This window comes from Schistocerca serialis, chromosome 2 (assembly GCF_023864345.2).
Source record: "Schistocerca serialis cubense isolate TAMUIC-IGC-003099 chromosome 2, iqSchSeri2.2, whole genome shotgun sequence".
Classification (NCBI taxonomy): Eukaryota; Metazoa; Arthropoda; class Insecta; order Orthoptera; family Acrididae; genus Schistocerca; species Schistocerca serialis.
The window spans coordinates 1,072,223,008-1,072,238,570 of NC_064639.1; the positions used below are offsets into that span (position 1 = coordinate 1,072,223,008).

Consider the following 15,563-nt stretch of genomic DNA (forward strand, 5'->3'; position numbering starts at 1 on the left):
CCCTCCTTGCTGGTTTGGTGGACTGCGTTTGCCAAGCCCAAGATTCGTCAGACTTTGATTTTCTACTGTGCTGCTAGGGCGCGTGATTTTAAGAACACGTATGAATATTACTACTCTGTCCTGCGTGAACTATATGACGCGGCGGGTACCTCTCCTCTGCGGATCCATGATGTTCGTCGTATTAAAGCCAAGCTCTTGAGCCTTAAACGACGACAGATGGATGGTCTGCGAGTCAAGTCGAAACCTCACTCTCTTGTTGAAGGTGAACTGACATCCTTGTACCACCTGCTACGGCATCACACTCGTCGTCGTCGCTCCTTCATCTCTTCTCTTACGGTGGATGATGGACGGCAGCTTATTGCACAGGAGGAAATGGTTCGTGCTCTCCATCAGTATTACGCTAGTCTCTATTCTGCCGATGATTCTGGTGAGTCTCTTTCGGATGATGTCTTTGGGGATCTAACTGCGACGATCGCGCCTGACGCGAACGGCGAATTTCTCCGGGAGTTCCAGGTAGATGAGGTTTTCGATTTTATTGCTCGCTCTCCGTCCAGTAAATCGCCGGGTCCAGACGGCCTGCCTAAAGAATTTTATCTCCGTTTTTGGCCTCTTTTGGGTGGCATTTTTACGCAGATTTTAAATGAGATTGTCAGGGGGATGGATGTGCCTGCCGATTTTAAAGTAGGGAAAATTGTTTTAATTCCGAAGTCTTCTGGTCGTTTATCTGCTGCCAATCTTCGTCCGCTCACATTGCTGAATTTTGACTACAAGACAGCTGCTAGAGCGCTCAATAGCCGGTTGTCCTCTCTGCTTCGGGGTGTGATTGGTGCACATCAATGTTGTTTTCATGATAGATCTATTCTGACACCAGTAGCCGAATATCGGGATGTTGTCTCGGTTGCGGCGGTTACAAACGTACATTGTGCCTTTGCCTTCCTTGATTTTCATAAGGCTTTTGATCACGTCAGTCATGTGTTTTTAGATCGTGTTTTAGGTACAATAGGTTTTAACGCTTCATCACGTGGTGTTCTTGGCAATTTGTATAGGGGAATAACAGCTCGGGTGTCAGTCAATGGGCAGCTGACGCCGCCCATTGCTATCCGCCGCGGAGTGCCTCAGGGTAGTCCGCTCTCTATGTCTTTATTCGTATTGTCCCTGGAACCGCTGCTTCGGACTATTGCTCTCAAGCTTCAGGGTATGTCCCTCTCTGGTGGGAAGCTCTCGGTTAAGGCATATGCGGATGATGTCGTTGTTCTCCTCCGTCAACGTGATGATATCCCGTTGTTGAAAGGGGCAGTTGATGCATACTGTCGTGTCTCTGGAGCGCGTCTCAATCAGGGTAAATGTAAGATCCTTGATATTCGAGGATTTCGCGATGCTGACGTCCCTTGGGCCACTGTTGTCGATCGCCATACGTCCTTGGGGATTATCATTGATCGGTGTCCTCTAAAAATGGCGGCTCTCAATTGGAAATCTGTCACCGAGAAGATACAGGGGGCTCTGATGGTCCATGAGCAGCGCTCTGCTACCATTTTGCAAAAAGTCAGAATTTTAGACACCTACGTTCTATGTAAAGCTTATTATGTTGCTCAGCTGTTCCCACTTCCCATGATGGTGGCGAAAAGGTTGCGCCAATTGTCTAGCAGGTTTATATGGAAGGGCCATCTATTCAAGTTACGTTACGAGGTAATGACGAAACCGCGTCTCTCCGGAGGCTTGGGCCTCTCTGACATTACTCGCAAGGCGTCTGCTTTGTACGTCCGCCGAACGACTCTAATTGTTACGCAAGAAGTGACTTCCATTACATCCAGGCTTTTTACTGTTGTGCGTCCGGCGAGTCTTGCTCCACCTGTCGATGTCGGACGCCTAAATTTTAAGTTGAAACACATTCGGGAATTTTACATTGCGGTGAGTTACCTCGGTGACGTCTTCTTGCGGCGACCGGTGCCAACGACCAAGGGCTTGATTGCCCGCTGGGAGCGGCTGGCCGGTCCCAATCCAATAGAACTGGCGTCTCCATCTGTGTCCTGGAGGAACGTCTGGAAGAATGTTAGTCTGCCGATCCACTCTATGGCCGTGGCGTCCACGTGGTATAGGGTAATAAATAATTTGGTTCCCACCAATGTACGACTGCACCGTATTGGTCTTTCTGACACGGACACCTGTACTCGGTGTGGTCTCGTGGATACCCTTGAACATCGATTCACCTGCTGTGGGCACCTTGCTAATTGGCGTTGGCTCAGGAAACAACTTGCCTTTGTCACTAGGTCTGCTGAAGCCGCTTATACTATTGACATCATCGTCCGGCCCGATTCTTCCTTTTTTCCGCGAACGAAGCTCCATACCGTCATGTGGTTGATTGGCCATTTCGTACATTTTGTCAACAGTTGTCATGAAGAGGATGGACACCTAGCGTTTCGGCAGTACATGCTTACTGCTTACTGGCAGCGCTTGCGATTGCCAGGCCTCCGAGATGATTTTGCCAATATGCTTAGCCTGACATTTGAAAGAGAGGGTGTTGGCTAAGGTCACCTGTGTGAGCCATTTTCTTTTATACTGTTTCTGGATTTGCCGCCTTTATGTATGTTTCTTCTCTACACCAGGACTGAAGTTTCCGTGTTTTTTTTTGTTTTTTTTTTAATCTTTATTTCACAAAGCAGTCTACATTATATAGTCATGTTTTAGGATTTTAATTTCAGTAGTGTACTTCTTTTGAAGTGGCTGTGTTGTGGATGTTCCTTAATATATTTTTTTTTTTCAATAGACATATTTGTTAGAGGAATAATAATTACGCTTTCATTTGCTCATAATGAGCTGAGACTGAATTGCAGGCATTTATAAAAAAAAAAAAAAAAATCGGCTAGCGCGTTCGGCTGTTAACCGAAGGGTTGGTGGTTCGAGCCCACCCGGGGGCGAAATCGTTTTAACCGGCACCCAGGTGAGGACATACGTCAACTTTGTTAGAGATACACAGCTAGTGTGACAATTTGGCTGCGTTTGAGTGATGCCACAGAGCCTTATACACATTCAGCCAAGTGACACTGTAGGTAAAAACATGGCCCTACACAGACGTTCTACTGTTTTCCTTTTCATTCGTCATGTGTGACACTGCAGTAGAGGGACGCCCGCCACAAAAGTCGTATTCTTTACCTTCAATTTCAGCATATACGTCGCGAGTGCCATATGACAGGGCCTGTCTCTCGATGTCGATTTGTATTTGGTGTGTCTTAAGTGTCGGTCTGCAGTAGGCCGCTGTTGGCCGAGCGACGTGCAGTCGCCTTACATGAAGCCCCATGGGCAACGCCAGTGCCACTGTGGACAACAGCGCACTGTAGCCAGAGAGAGGAGCCGAAAGGCGCATTTCGCAGTCGAGCCACGCTATCCCACAAGCTGTGCACTAGGTCAGGATTGTGCAGACCGCAAACTTTTGGTGGGCCGACGCTCGTCGTCGATCGTAAGGGCGAAGCATTCAAGAGATTTGGAAAACGGCAATGTGGACACCCCCAGCAGCAGCTGTGTGCCAAATCCGATATCTGGTCGAGGGCTGCAAGATTCAGTATGATGACGTAACAATTTGGGGATAGCTCACAAAAAAAAAAAAAAAAAAAAAGTTGGTAGAGCGGTGGACTGTAGTGGAGGATTCACAGTTATCCATAGGTCGCTGGTTCAAATCCGGCCCAGAGGACTGTTTTTCTAATCTCAGGAGCAAAGAGGCTCCAGAGCATGCCCACTCGGTCAGAACCTCCCTATGTTTTAAACCTATTTTAAAGGAAATTCATTTGCTCAGCTTCTAGTAGCTAGTTGATAATCATGGGATTCTTAGCCTTCGTAGGATAATGATATTTCTTCGAATTATAGTAAAATTGCTTGCTCTTACAGGCATTACTCGTTTAATGTGCTATATAGGTCACATAGTCGCACCAATATTCAGCCGTTTCATAGACATCTCGTTTTTAATACAAACGTAGAAACTACACCCCTGAGCCTATCGCTGCTACTTCATCGGCGAGAAACGCTTATTACAGAAAATTTAGACTAAACGAAGGTTCCACCGAGATTCGAACTCGGATCGCTGGATTCAGAGTCCAGAGTGCTAACCGTTACACCATGGAACCAGACAGGAGAATGGGACTCGTAAATACACTTAGCAGTGTTCTGACGTACTTCAGACACTTCCTACTTGCATTTTTTAACCTAATTGACACGATCGAGCATTATAAAACTTAATCTGGGCAATGTTTGCACTTGCAGCCGATGACTGCATTTCCTGTGCGTCTATATGGCAGCGCTGAGTAGCAGTGTGTGGAAACGAAAGACAGGGACGGACGTAAAGCAATCAGTACGAATAAGAAAGTATGCAGAGCCTCTGGTAGCTCAGTTGGTAGAGCGGTGGACTGTAGTGGAGGATTCACAGTTATCCATAGGTCGCTGGTTCAAATCCGGCCCAGAGGACTGTTTTTCTAATCTCAGGAGCAAAGAGGCTCCAGAGCATGCCCACTCGGTCAGAACCTCCCTATGTTTTAAACCTATTTTAAAGGAAATTCATTTGCTCAGCTTCTAGTAGCTAGTTGATAATCATGGGATTCTTAGCCTTCGTAGGATAATGATATTTCTTCGAATTATAGTAAAATTGCTTGCTCTTACAGGCATTACTCGTTTAATGTGCTATATAGGTCACATAGTCGCACCAATATTCAGCCGTTTCATAGACATCTCGTTTTTAATACAAACGTAGAAACTACACCCCTGAGCCTATCGCTGCTACTTCATCGGCGAGAAACGCTTATTACAGAAAATTTAGACTAAACGAAGGTTCCACCGAGATTCGAACTCGGATCGCTGGATTCAGAGTCCAGAGTGCTAACCGTTACACCATGGAACCAGACAGGAGAATGGGACTCGTAAATACACTTAGCAGTGTTCTGACGTACTTCAGACACTTCCTACTTGCATTTTTTAACCTAATTGACACGATCGAGCATTATAAAACTTAATCTGGGCAATGTTTGCACTTGCAGCCGATGACTGCATTTCCTGTGCGTCTATATGGCAGCGCTGAGTAGCAGTGTGTGGAAACGAAAGACAGGGACGGACGTAAAGCAATCAGTACGAATAAGAAAGTATGCAGAGCCTCTGGTAGCTCAGTTGGTAGAGCGGTGGACTGTAGTGGAGGATTCACAGTTATCCATAGGTCGCTGGTTCAAATCCGGCCCAGAGGACTGTTTTTCTAATCTCAGGAGCAAAGAGGCTCCAGAGCATGCCCACTCGGTCAGAACCTCCCTATGTTTTAAACCTATTTTAAAGGAAATTCATTTGCTCAGCTTCTAGTAGCTAGTTGATAATCATGGGATTCTTAGCCTTCGTAGGATAATGATATTTCTTCGAATTATAGTAAAATTGCTTGCTCTTACAGGCATTACTCGTTTAATGTGCTATATAGGTCACATAGTCGCACCAATATTCAGCCGTTTCATAGACATCTCGTTTTTAATACAAACGTAGAAACTACACCCCTGAGCCTATCGCTGCTACTTCATCGGCGAGAAACGCTTATTACAGAAAATTTAGACTAAACGAAGGTTCCACCGAGATTCGAACTCGGATCGCTGGATTCAGAGTCCAGAGTGCTAACCGTTACACCATTTTTTTTTTTTTTTTTTTTTTTTTTTTTTTTTTTGAATCTGATTTCAAGTCAGACGCCTTAACCACTTTTTTTTTTTTTTTTTTTTGTTCTTTTTTTTTTTTTTTTTTTTTTTTTTTTTTGTTTTTTGTTTTTTTAACGCACCGCATTAGCGACCATTATTTGTATTTAGTTAGCACAGCTGCTGCTTTCTTACACATCTCACACGATATCGATGTACGCCTAAAACTCCAAAACAACACATTTAATTCATTTCAGAGTTACTTTCAGCTTCAACAACCATTCCTCTGATATTCATACGAAGCTAGGCATCGTCGTAACCCGTTACGTTCATTACGCAAGGCTCACGAGAGGGGCGCAGGTTGCATCCGCGTAGACACAAAATTTGGCGCCGCCCAGCGTGGGGCTCGCACCCACGACCCTGAGATTAAGAGTCTCATGCTCTACCGACTGAGCTAGCTTTTTTTTTTTTTTTTTTTTTTTTTTTTTTTAGTACTCTGCGCTAACCAATTGCGCCACTTTTTTTTTTTTTTTTTGTTGCTCTACGACTTTTTTTTTTTATTTTTCAGACGCCTTAACCACTTTTTTTTTATTTTTTTTTATTTCTTTTTTATTTTTTAAAGGAGAATAGAAGATTAACAGCATGAGGCGGGTGGAGGCAAAACGGGCAGGGGTCTGAGACTTGAGGCCTGGCCGTGATGTCTCCCCCCAGTCCCGTTGCTGTTGCTTCATGATAATATTCTTGACGGAGTATGGAAGCTATGCTTTGTGTTCATCCTACTCCTGAACCGATTGATCCTACATTTTAGACAAAAAATTTAGTTGATGTTGAGGCATTAGCAATTGAAGCTGATAGCTTGTAGCGTGTGCGGTATTTATTTAGTAGATATATATTATTCCCACTGCTTCTTGACAACAAAAAACATGCCTCTTTGTAGCAGAAAAGTAATCATGAAGCAATGGATGCTGATTGGGTATATTTGGTTGCTCATGTTCTAGTTTTTTTTTGTTTATATTAGTTTGTTTGTTTTATTTTCGCTTTTTTTTTTCTTGTAAGGGAAAGAAACTTCATTGAATGCAAAAAATAAGTGTTATGGTAAGGCACTATTGCCATAGCCTTATTGTCTTCTTGATAGGTATAATAATAATAAAAAAAAAAAAAAAAGGAGAAAAATCCTCTTCCATTAAAAGAATGAGACTTCCATATCTGTATCCTACGATGGTGATTTTTTGTTGTTTCTTGTTCTTATTTTTTTTTTTTTTTCTTTTTAACGTTTTTTTTTTCCGGCTTCTGCTGTGGAAACGAAACAAAATAGCCTTCTGAGTTAGCAGAGTATAATTGATGGTTATATGAAGCTGGAAAATTGTAATTTTTTCTTTTTCCTGGTTTTTAGAAAAACAAGCGTCCATTCGCTTAAAGAAATGATGTGTGTTTATCTCAGCCGCATGTCAACCAATGCCCAGTCGCTCAAATACTATTTTTAGCATATTGCCGTAGTTCTTCTTGTGATCTTTATATTTCAGGGCTCTATAAAAAGCAAACTTCAAGTTCACGGAAAACTCAATGGAATTGTCAGATCCTAGGTGATTAATTACGTAGTTCACATAGTGTCCCATTAACCAGTGGACGGAGTTGTTTTTTGCTGCGGGAAAATAGCGAGTCTGAGGCCTGAGGAATGTCACAGGGGGAAAATTTTCTACCGAAGACCTCGTAAGAAATGCAAGTTGTTCTCTAATCCAATTGCAGATTTGTAGATTCCCACCGCACGTTAATCTGTGCACTAACGTATCGATCAGTTTGCATTTAAGACATAGATTCGTTTCGCCAATGCCGATTGCATGTAGCCTTTCATTAGTGCTGATGGTCCCATTCACTGTTTTATACCATGTTGATTTGACGTCGGATGGAAGACCACGCATATGAATATTTTCCCATATGGCGTCCCAATCAAAATGTGGGTATTTGCTTTCTAATTTGTTTCTCCCCTCCATTTTCCTTCGATGACACAGAATATCGCGGGCCGTGATCCGTCGGGAGTTGATTATGGCATTGCCAAGATAGCTGAGTTCCACGAAATATACTCGAACGTGCTGGAGCCGGTTGTTGATTTTTTGCACATTCACCGGTGGCTGTAGACTTGCAGGCCTGACAACTTCAAATAATTTAGTTGTGATGCTGTCAGCGTGGTCGCTAAGGATAGTGGCGGTCCTTTTTATAAAAAGTGCAGACGCCTTATTTCGAATGTCAACTAAACCTAAACCTCCTTTCCTGGGATCTAAGGTCGCTGTTGTTGCAGCTACTCGGAATATTTCACCTCTCCACAGATAACTGGCAATGGTAGACATTATCTGTTTTCCAATCATTTTTGGTAACGGGAAGATCTGCGCTGTAAAGTAACCTTTGGAGAGGAGGCAGTTGTTAATGAAAAGTACCCTCTGAAACTGGTTCATATTACGGGAAAGGTTTTCTCTTGTTATTCCAAGAATTTGTCCTGACGTATTTCTCCAATTGATAGCTGCCATTTTCAATGGACAAGGCGTCAGCGTTATTCCCAGTGCTTTGCACTGGGTGACTTTTGTCGCCCAGGCTATTGTGGTGTGTTGAAAACCCCGTAGGTTTAAAAGTTTGCTTTTGTTTGCGTTGAGACTCGCTCCGGAGACGCTACAGTACTCCTTAATTAGTATATCCAATTGCGAAATGTCTTCGGCATTACGCACTACGACTCCGACATCATCGGCATAGGCGTTTATAACAGTTCGGTGAGCAGATAATGTGAGGCCAGTCAGGGTGACATGAACACTGCGGAGAAAAGGCTCTAAAGACAGCACGAAGAGGAGCATTGAGAGGGGGCTGCCTTGAGGCACGCCACGCCTGATCTGGATCTGCTTTGTCCTCTGGCTGTTGACTGAGATACAAGCTCTGATTCCTGTTGCAATATTTCTAATCACACTTAGGACGCGCTCATTAAAACCTATTTTCTTCAGTGTGGCATTAAGGAATCTATGATCCACACGATCAAAAGCTTTCTGGAAGTCAATAAACATGATAGCACATTTGATATTGGTCACAGCAGTGATTGCAATTACATCTCTATATTCAGCTATGCTTTTAAAAATACTCCTATTAGGAACACATGACTGGTATGGGCTTACTATCTTTGTAGCGAGCTGTGAGAGTCTGTTGTTTATAATTCTGCCGATGATTTTATAATCAGAGTTTAACAGAGAGATAGGACGAAAGTTATTAAGGTTTGTTTTTGCAGTAGTTTTTGGAATGAGTACTATTGTACTCTCTTTAAAGACAGAAGGTATCTGTTTTCCCTGAAGTACCTCGTTTGTGATTCGGGTAAACATGTCACCAATCAAAGGCCAGTATCGTATATAAAATTCAACAGGCAAACCATCCGGTCCCGGTGATTTCTTCAAAGGAGACTTGCAGATGGTTCTGTAGATTTCTTCGTTAGGACACTCGACGAGAAGGTTTTCGTTTTCCTCGTCCGACACCTGAGGAGCTATGGAACTAAGGTAATCATCGAAGGACTCTTCACATACAGGACTGACTGAGTATAGGTCTTCGTAATACTTGTGCACTGCATTGACGATGTCTCTCTGAGTCGTGAGTGTCTCGCCATTTTCAGACTGAAGTCCATCGATGAAGGTGCGTCTCCTATTTCTTTCGTGCCTCAGTAGATGGTACAAGGAAGCATGTTCATCCTCCACGACTGTTTTAGCCTTTGATTTTATTTTCAGACCCTCCATCTGCTGTCTTTTAATGCTGAGCAATTTGGCCTTGGTTCGCTTGATATCTATCAGACGGATGTTGGAAGTGTCTGCCTGCTCGTATAGATTTCGCAGCATGGTGTAATAAAATTCTATGGAATTTTTCAAGTCTTTCGATCGTTGTGCACCATAATGGATGAGAACTTTTCGCAGTTTAGGCTTTGCCCTGTTGCACCACCAGTCTAGTACTGATACATGCCTGTTTACGGAGCGGAGGCACATCGCCCACGCTTCTGTCAAACTTTCCTCGAGTCCGTCTTCCTGCATCAGTGACATGTTAAGGTGCCATTGACTTCTGAAACGACGAGTAGGTTGCGCAGTAAGGCTGACGGTAGCAAGCACGGCACTATGATCAGAAAAGTAGACAGGAGTCGTCTCCGCTTGAATGAAAGAGCTGACTAGACTTTGCGATATGTAGAGTCTGTCAATCCTACTTCGTGATTGAGGACCGACATATGTGAAAGCCACAAATGTGGGAGACGTTATTTCCCAAGCATCTTTAAGCTGTAAAACAGTGACAAAACGCTTCAATTCATTGCAGTTATTAAAATTTGGAACCTGGTCTTTTTTATTGATCACACAATTAAAATCACCGCCGATTATAAGATCCGTTGGGTTTTTCCGCAATAAATAAATGATCTCGTCTTTAAAGAACTGTGCTCTTGCCATTCTATTGGATGTGCCGGAAGGGGCATACAGATTGATAAGAGTAAAACCAAAGACTTTTATACCTATCGCTCTGCCGGATTCCAATCTTTCAATGTCTGTGACAGGGATCCCCTCCCTGACTAAAATTGCTGTCCCTATGTTAGTGTCAAGCGAGACATTTGAAATAGACAAATATCCTGGCACTGTAAGGTTCGGGAGAACAACTTCTTGTAGGAAAACAATGTCCGTCCCTGACTCATATAGGTACTCTTTGAGCGCCGCAATTTTAGTCGTCGATGTAATCCTGTTAATATTGATAGTTGCAAAAGTATACGCCTGGGACATTTAGTTTACAAAAAATGTACATAAAGGAATAAAAAAAATTTGTAAAATAATGAGAAAAACAGGGAGCTGTGTCGCTTCTAGAAGGGATAAAATATTCCACGTCAACAAGCACCTGCAAGAATAATCTACAGAAAAATACCTATGAGTATGGAAAATACATGAACCACTGCGTTTGGTTCCTCCGAAAAATGACTAAGACAATAGGACAATCAGAACATAAAGCGGTTCAACGATATTTTTTCCCCTTTTTTTTTTTTTTTGTTGAAATGTGATCCTCAGTTTGGTGGAGTATTCCTAAGTTCTCGGGTTTTAGTTTTGCAGAGGGGCTTTCCATCACTAATGGTACTTGAAGGTACATCCTTAGGTTTTTCCGTAATAATTTCATACAGGACATTCTTGGCCGTTGCGTCATCTTTTCCAGGTTGTTGTTTGCTTTGGTTACGGGAAGCTTTGAGATTAGGTTGCGGTTTGAGTCTACGTCTTTGGACATCGTGGGTCAACGCACCGTCCTTCGCGTTGTCTATCTTCACCACCGTTGAGACCGAAGCTGCCTCAACAGTGTCCTGTTCATGACGTCCACGTCCTTGTCCTTCCGGCACTAACTCCAGGGCACTGACTGAATCGGTTGGTTGGGGGTCGGTGAGTTCGTGAATGCGGTTCTGCTCCGTCACCTCATGGGGTTCGGAGTGCGGCACGTCCGTCGCCGCGACAACCGTTACTGCTTCGCCTCCGTGGTCGGTTGGTACCTGTGCGGCAGCCGACAGCGGTTGGGTTGTCTTAGCCGCTGTCGTCATTTCCATACATGTACTGTCTGTTTCCTCTAACACATCTGCGTCACACTGCTTCTGTTTGCGGGTGGAGGGGGAGTTGCGGGAGGACTCGCCGTCCGAGCCGTCATCAGTCACCTCCAACGGTCGTTTCTTATTCTGAAGATCGCATTCGGGAACAGAAGGGTGACTTGTTATTACTTGCAGAGGTGGGAACTCTGTGTTAGTTACAGCGGGCATTGTAGAAGTACCTGCACCACTGCCATTAGTAGAAGGAGGGGAGTTGCTGCTTGGTAAGACGTCGCTAAGGGTCAATTTTTGACGCTGTGTTAGATTATTCCGGAGGACAAAAACACGGCGTGGACAATCTTGTCTGAAATGACCCGTCTCGTTACAAATATTACACGTACGCTCCTGTCCAGAATAAACAACATGTGCTTTATGACCTGCAACAGATATATGGGACGGAATATTGGCTTTCACCTCCATTTCGACGGACCTAATGCCATTATAACACTGTATCTTGTACAGCTTCGACCATCTTTCGTTATAGATGGATTTAACTTCCCCATATTTAGATAGAGCGTCTTTGATCAACTGATTGTCAACTTCGATAGGAACGTTCAAAATCCTCACATTGGTGTACATGATATCAGCTTTTCGTACAGAAACATTACTTGTTGAACCATCTCGATGAACAAATTCAACAGAATTACCCCATTTTGCAATTAACTTATCGACAGTCACGGAGTTCAGAAATTTAACATAAACACAGTATTTTTCAGCATCTAACTGCGTGGTGTGAACAGAGTCAGAATTGATACAGATTACCTCGGTGAGCCAGTCATGGATCTCCAGTGCAGTGGGTTGGACCGGCCGGGTTTCCTTCTCGAACGAGAAGACTAACGTATTCTTCCTGACGGTGTCAGACATGATCTTCTGTGCCGACGAAATTCCGGTACAAACCGAAATCGCGACGAAGAACGAAACGGAGAATGGACAATAACACTTCACAAACACTTATCAGGACCACCAAATGCAATAACACTACGAAAATGCACAGACAGCTGTACGGAAACACAAAACACCGGCGATTGCGCTAGCGTGTGCGGAGCAAGCAACAAGCACGTCCGACCGCGGCGACGGCTAAAGCCAGAATGTGGAACCAGACGGGAGAATGGGACTCGTAAATACACTTAGCAGTGTTCTGACGTACTTCAGACACTTCCTACTTGCATTTTTTAACCTAATTGACACGATCGAGCATTATAAAACTTAATCTGGGCAATGTTTGCACTTGCAGCCGATGACTGCATTTCCTGTGCGTCTATATGGCAGCGCTGAGTAGCAGTGTGTGGAAACGAAAGACAGGGACGGACGTAAAGCAATCAGTACGAATAAGAAAGTATGCAGAGCCTCTGGTAGCTCAGTTGGTAGAGCGGTGGACTGTAGTGGAGGATTCACAGTTATCCATAGGTCGCTGGTTCAAATCCGGCCCAGAGGACTGTTTTTCTAATCTCAGGAGCAAAGAGGCTCCAGAGCATGCCCACTCGGTCAGAACCTCCCTATGTTTTAAACCTATTTTAAAGGAAATTCATTTGCTCAGCTTCTAGTAGCTAGTTGATAATCATGGGATTCTTAGCCTTCGTAGGATAATGATATTTCTTCGAATTATAGTAAAATTGCTTGCTCTTACAGGCATTACTCGTTTAATGTGCTATATAGGTCACATAGTCGCACCAATATTCAGCCGTTTCATAGACATCTCGTTTTTAATACAAACGTAGAAACTACACCCCTGAGCCTATCGCTGCTACTTCATCGGCGAGAAACGCTTATTACAGAAAATTTAGACTAAACGAAGGTTCCACCGAGATTCGAACTCGGATCGCTGGATTCAGAGTCCAGAGTGCTAACCGTTACACCATGGAACCAGACAGGAGAATGGGACTCGTAAATACACTTAGCAGTGTTCTGACGTACTTCAGACACTTCCTACTTGCATTTTTTAACCTAATTGACACGATCGAGCATTATAAAACTTAATCTGGGCAATGTTTGCACTTGCAGCCGATGACTGCATTTCCTGTGCGTCTATATGGCAGCGCTGAGTAGCAGTGTGTGGAAACGAAAGACAGGGACGGACGTAAAGCAATCAGTACGAATAAGAAAGTATGCAGAGCCTCTGGTAGCTCAGTTGGTAGAGCGGTGGACTGTAGTGGAGGATTCACAGTTATCCATAGGTCGCTGGTTCAAATCCGGCCCAGAGGACTGTTTTTCTAATCTCAGGAGCAAAGAGGCTCCAGAGCATGCCCACTCGGTCAGAACCTCCCTATGTTTTAAACCTATTTTAAAGGAAATTCATTTGCTCAGCTTCTAGTAGCTAGTTGATAATCATGGGATTCTTAGCCTTCGTAGGATAATGATATTTCTTCGAATTATAGTAAAATTGCTTGCTCTTACAGGCATTACTCGTTTAATGTGCTATATAGGTCACATAGTCGCACCAATATTCAGCCGTTTCATAGACATCTCGTTTTTAATACAAACGTAGAAACTACACCCCTGAGCCTATCGCTGCTACTTCATCGGCGAGAAACGCTTATTACAGAAAATTTAGACTAAACGAAGGTTCCACCGAGATTCGAACTCGGATCGCTGGATTCAGAGTCCAGAGTGCTAACCGTTACACCATGGAACCAGACAGGAGAATGGGACTCGTAAATACACTTAGCAGTGTTCTGACGTACTTCAGACCCTTCCTACTTGCATTTTTTAACCTAATTGACACGATCGAGCATTATAAAACTTAATCTGGGCAATGTTTGCACTTGCAGCCGATGACTGCATTTCCTGTGCGTCTATATGGCAGCGCTGAGTAGCAGTGTGTGGAAACGAAAGACAGGGACGGACGTAAAGCAATCAGTACGAATAAGAAAGTATGCAGAGCCTCTGGTAGCTCAGTTGGTAGAGCGGTGGACTGTAGTGGAGGATTCACAGTTATCCATAGGTCGCTGGTTCAAATCCGGCCCAGAGGACTGTTTTTCTAATCTCAGGAGCAAAGAGGCTCCAGAGCATGCCCACTCGGTCAGAACCTCCCTATGTTTTAAACCTATTTTAAAGGAAATTCATTTGCTCAGCTTCTAGTAGCTAGTTGATAATCATGGGATTCTTAGCCTTCGTAGGATAATGATATTTCTTCGAATTATAGTAAAATTGCTTGCTCTTACAGGCATTACTCGTTTAATGTGCTATATAGGTCACATAGTCGCACCAATATTCAGCCGTTTCATAGACATCTCGTTTTTAATACAAACGTAGAAACTACACCCCTGAGCCTATCGCTGCTACTTCATCGGCGAGAAACGCTTATTACAGAAAATTTAGACTAAACGAAGGTTCCACCGAGATTCGAACTCGGATCGCTGGATTCAGAGTCCAGAGTGCTAACCGTTACACCATGGAACCAGACAGGAGAATGGGACTCGTAAATACACTTAGCAGTGTTCTGACGTACTTCAGACACTTCCTACTTGCATTTTTTAACCTAATTGACACGATCGAGCATTATAAAACTTAATCTGGGCAATGTTTGCACTTGCAGCCGATGACTGCATTTCCTGTGCGTCTATATGGCAGCGCTGAGTAGCAGTGTGTGGAAACGAAAGACAGGGACGGACGTAAAGCAATCAGTACGAATAAGAAAGTATGCAGAGCCTCTGGTAGCTCAGTTGGTAGAGCGGTGGACTGTAGTGGAGGATTCACAGTTATCCATAGGTCGCTGGTTCAAATCCGGCCCAGAGGACTGTTTTTCTAATCTCAGGAGCAAAGAGGCTCCAGAGCATGCCCACTCGGTCAGAACCTCCCTATGTTTTAAACCTATTTTAAAGGAAATTCATTTGCTCAGCTTCTAGTAGCTAGTTGATAATCATGGGATTCTTAGCCTTCGTAGGATAATGATATTTCTTCGAATTATAGTAAAATTGCTTGCTCTTACAGGCATTACTCGTTTAATGTGCTATATAGGTCACATAGTCGCACCAATATTCAGCCGTTTCATAGACATCTCGTTTTTAATACAAACGTAGAAACTACACCCCTGAGCCTATCGCTGCTACTTCATCGGCGAGAAACGCTTATTACAGAAAATTTAGACTAAACGAAGGTTCCACCGAGATTCGAACTCGGATCGCTGGATTCAGAGTCCAGAGTGCTAACCGTTACACCATGGAACCAGACAGGAGAATGGGACTCGTAAATACACTTAGCAGTGTTCTGACGTACTTCAGACACTTCCTACTTGCATTTTTTAACCTAATTGACACGATCGAGCATTATAAAACTTAATCTGGGCAATGTTTGCACTTGCAGCCGATGACTGC

At 43.7% G+C, this 15,563-nt stretch overlaps 12 non-coding genes across 12 annotated transcripts; 6 read left to right on the forward strand and 6 right to left on the reverse strand.

Annotated features, from left to right (window-relative positions):
• Positions 1-4,043: 4,043 nt before the first annotated feature.
• Positions 4,044-4,115, reverse strand: Trnaq-cug (transfer RNA glutamine (anticodon CUG)). Its single transcript has one exon. It is a non-coding gene; the product is annotated as a tRNA-Gln (tRNA).
• Positions 4,116-4,363: 248 nt separating this feature from the next.
• On the forward strand, positions 4,364-4,452 carry Trnay-gua (transfer RNA tyrosine (anticodon GUA)). Its single transcript is given in 2 exon segments — positions 4,364-4,400; positions 4,417-4,452. It is a non-coding gene; the product is annotated as a tRNA-Tyr (tRNA).
• A 358-nt stretch (positions 4,453-4,810) lies between these two features.
• On the reverse strand, positions 4,811-4,882 carry Trnaq-cug (transfer RNA glutamine (anticodon CUG)). The gene has a single exon. It is a non-coding gene; the product is annotated as a tRNA-Gln (tRNA).
• Positions 4,883-5,130: 248 nt separating this feature from the next.
• On the forward strand, positions 5,131-5,219 carry Trnay-gua (transfer RNA tyrosine (anticodon GUA)). The gene is given in 2 exon segments: positions 5,131-5,167; positions 5,184-5,219. It is a non-coding gene; the product is annotated as a tRNA-Tyr (tRNA).
• A 7,377-nt stretch (positions 5,220-12,596) lies between these two features.
• Positions 12,597-12,685, forward strand: Trnay-gua (transfer RNA tyrosine (anticodon GUA)). The gene is given in 2 exon segments: positions 12,597-12,633; positions 12,650-12,685. It is a non-coding gene; the product is annotated as a tRNA-Tyr (tRNA).
• A 358-nt stretch (positions 12,686-13,043) lies between these two features.
• On the reverse strand, positions 13,044-13,115 carry Trnaq-cug (transfer RNA glutamine (anticodon CUG)). The gene has a single exon. It is a non-coding gene; the product is annotated as a tRNA-Gln (tRNA).
• A 248-nt stretch (positions 13,116-13,363) lies between these two features.
• Trnay-gua (transfer RNA tyrosine (anticodon GUA)) lies at positions 13,364-13,452 on the forward strand. The gene is given in 2 exon segments: positions 13,364-13,400; positions 13,417-13,452. It is a non-coding gene; the product is annotated as a tRNA-Tyr (tRNA).
• Positions 13,453-13,810: 358 nt separating this feature from the next.
• Trnaq-cug (transfer RNA glutamine (anticodon CUG)) lies at positions 13,811-13,882 on the reverse strand. The gene has a single exon. It is a non-coding gene; the product is annotated as a tRNA-Gln (tRNA).
• A 248-nt stretch (positions 13,883-14,130) lies between these two features.
• Trnay-gua (transfer RNA tyrosine (anticodon GUA)) lies at positions 14,131-14,219 on the forward strand. Its single transcript is given in 2 exon segments — positions 14,131-14,167; positions 14,184-14,219. It is a non-coding gene; the product is annotated as a tRNA-Tyr (tRNA).
• Positions 14,220-14,577: 358 nt separating this feature from the next.
• On the reverse strand, positions 14,578-14,649 carry Trnaq-cug (transfer RNA glutamine (anticodon CUG)). Its single transcript has one exon. It is a non-coding gene; the product is annotated as a tRNA-Gln (tRNA).
• Positions 14,650-14,897: 248 nt separating this feature from the next.
• On the forward strand, positions 14,898-14,986 carry Trnay-gua (transfer RNA tyrosine (anticodon GUA)). The gene is given in 2 exon segments: positions 14,898-14,934; positions 14,951-14,986. It is a non-coding gene; the product is annotated as a tRNA-Tyr (tRNA).
• Positions 14,987-15,344: 358 nt separating this feature from the next.
• Positions 15,345-15,416, reverse strand: Trnaq-cug (transfer RNA glutamine (anticodon CUG)). Its single transcript has one exon. It is a non-coding gene; the product is annotated as a tRNA-Gln (tRNA).
• Between the last annotated feature and the right edge of the window lie 147 nt (positions 15,417-15,563).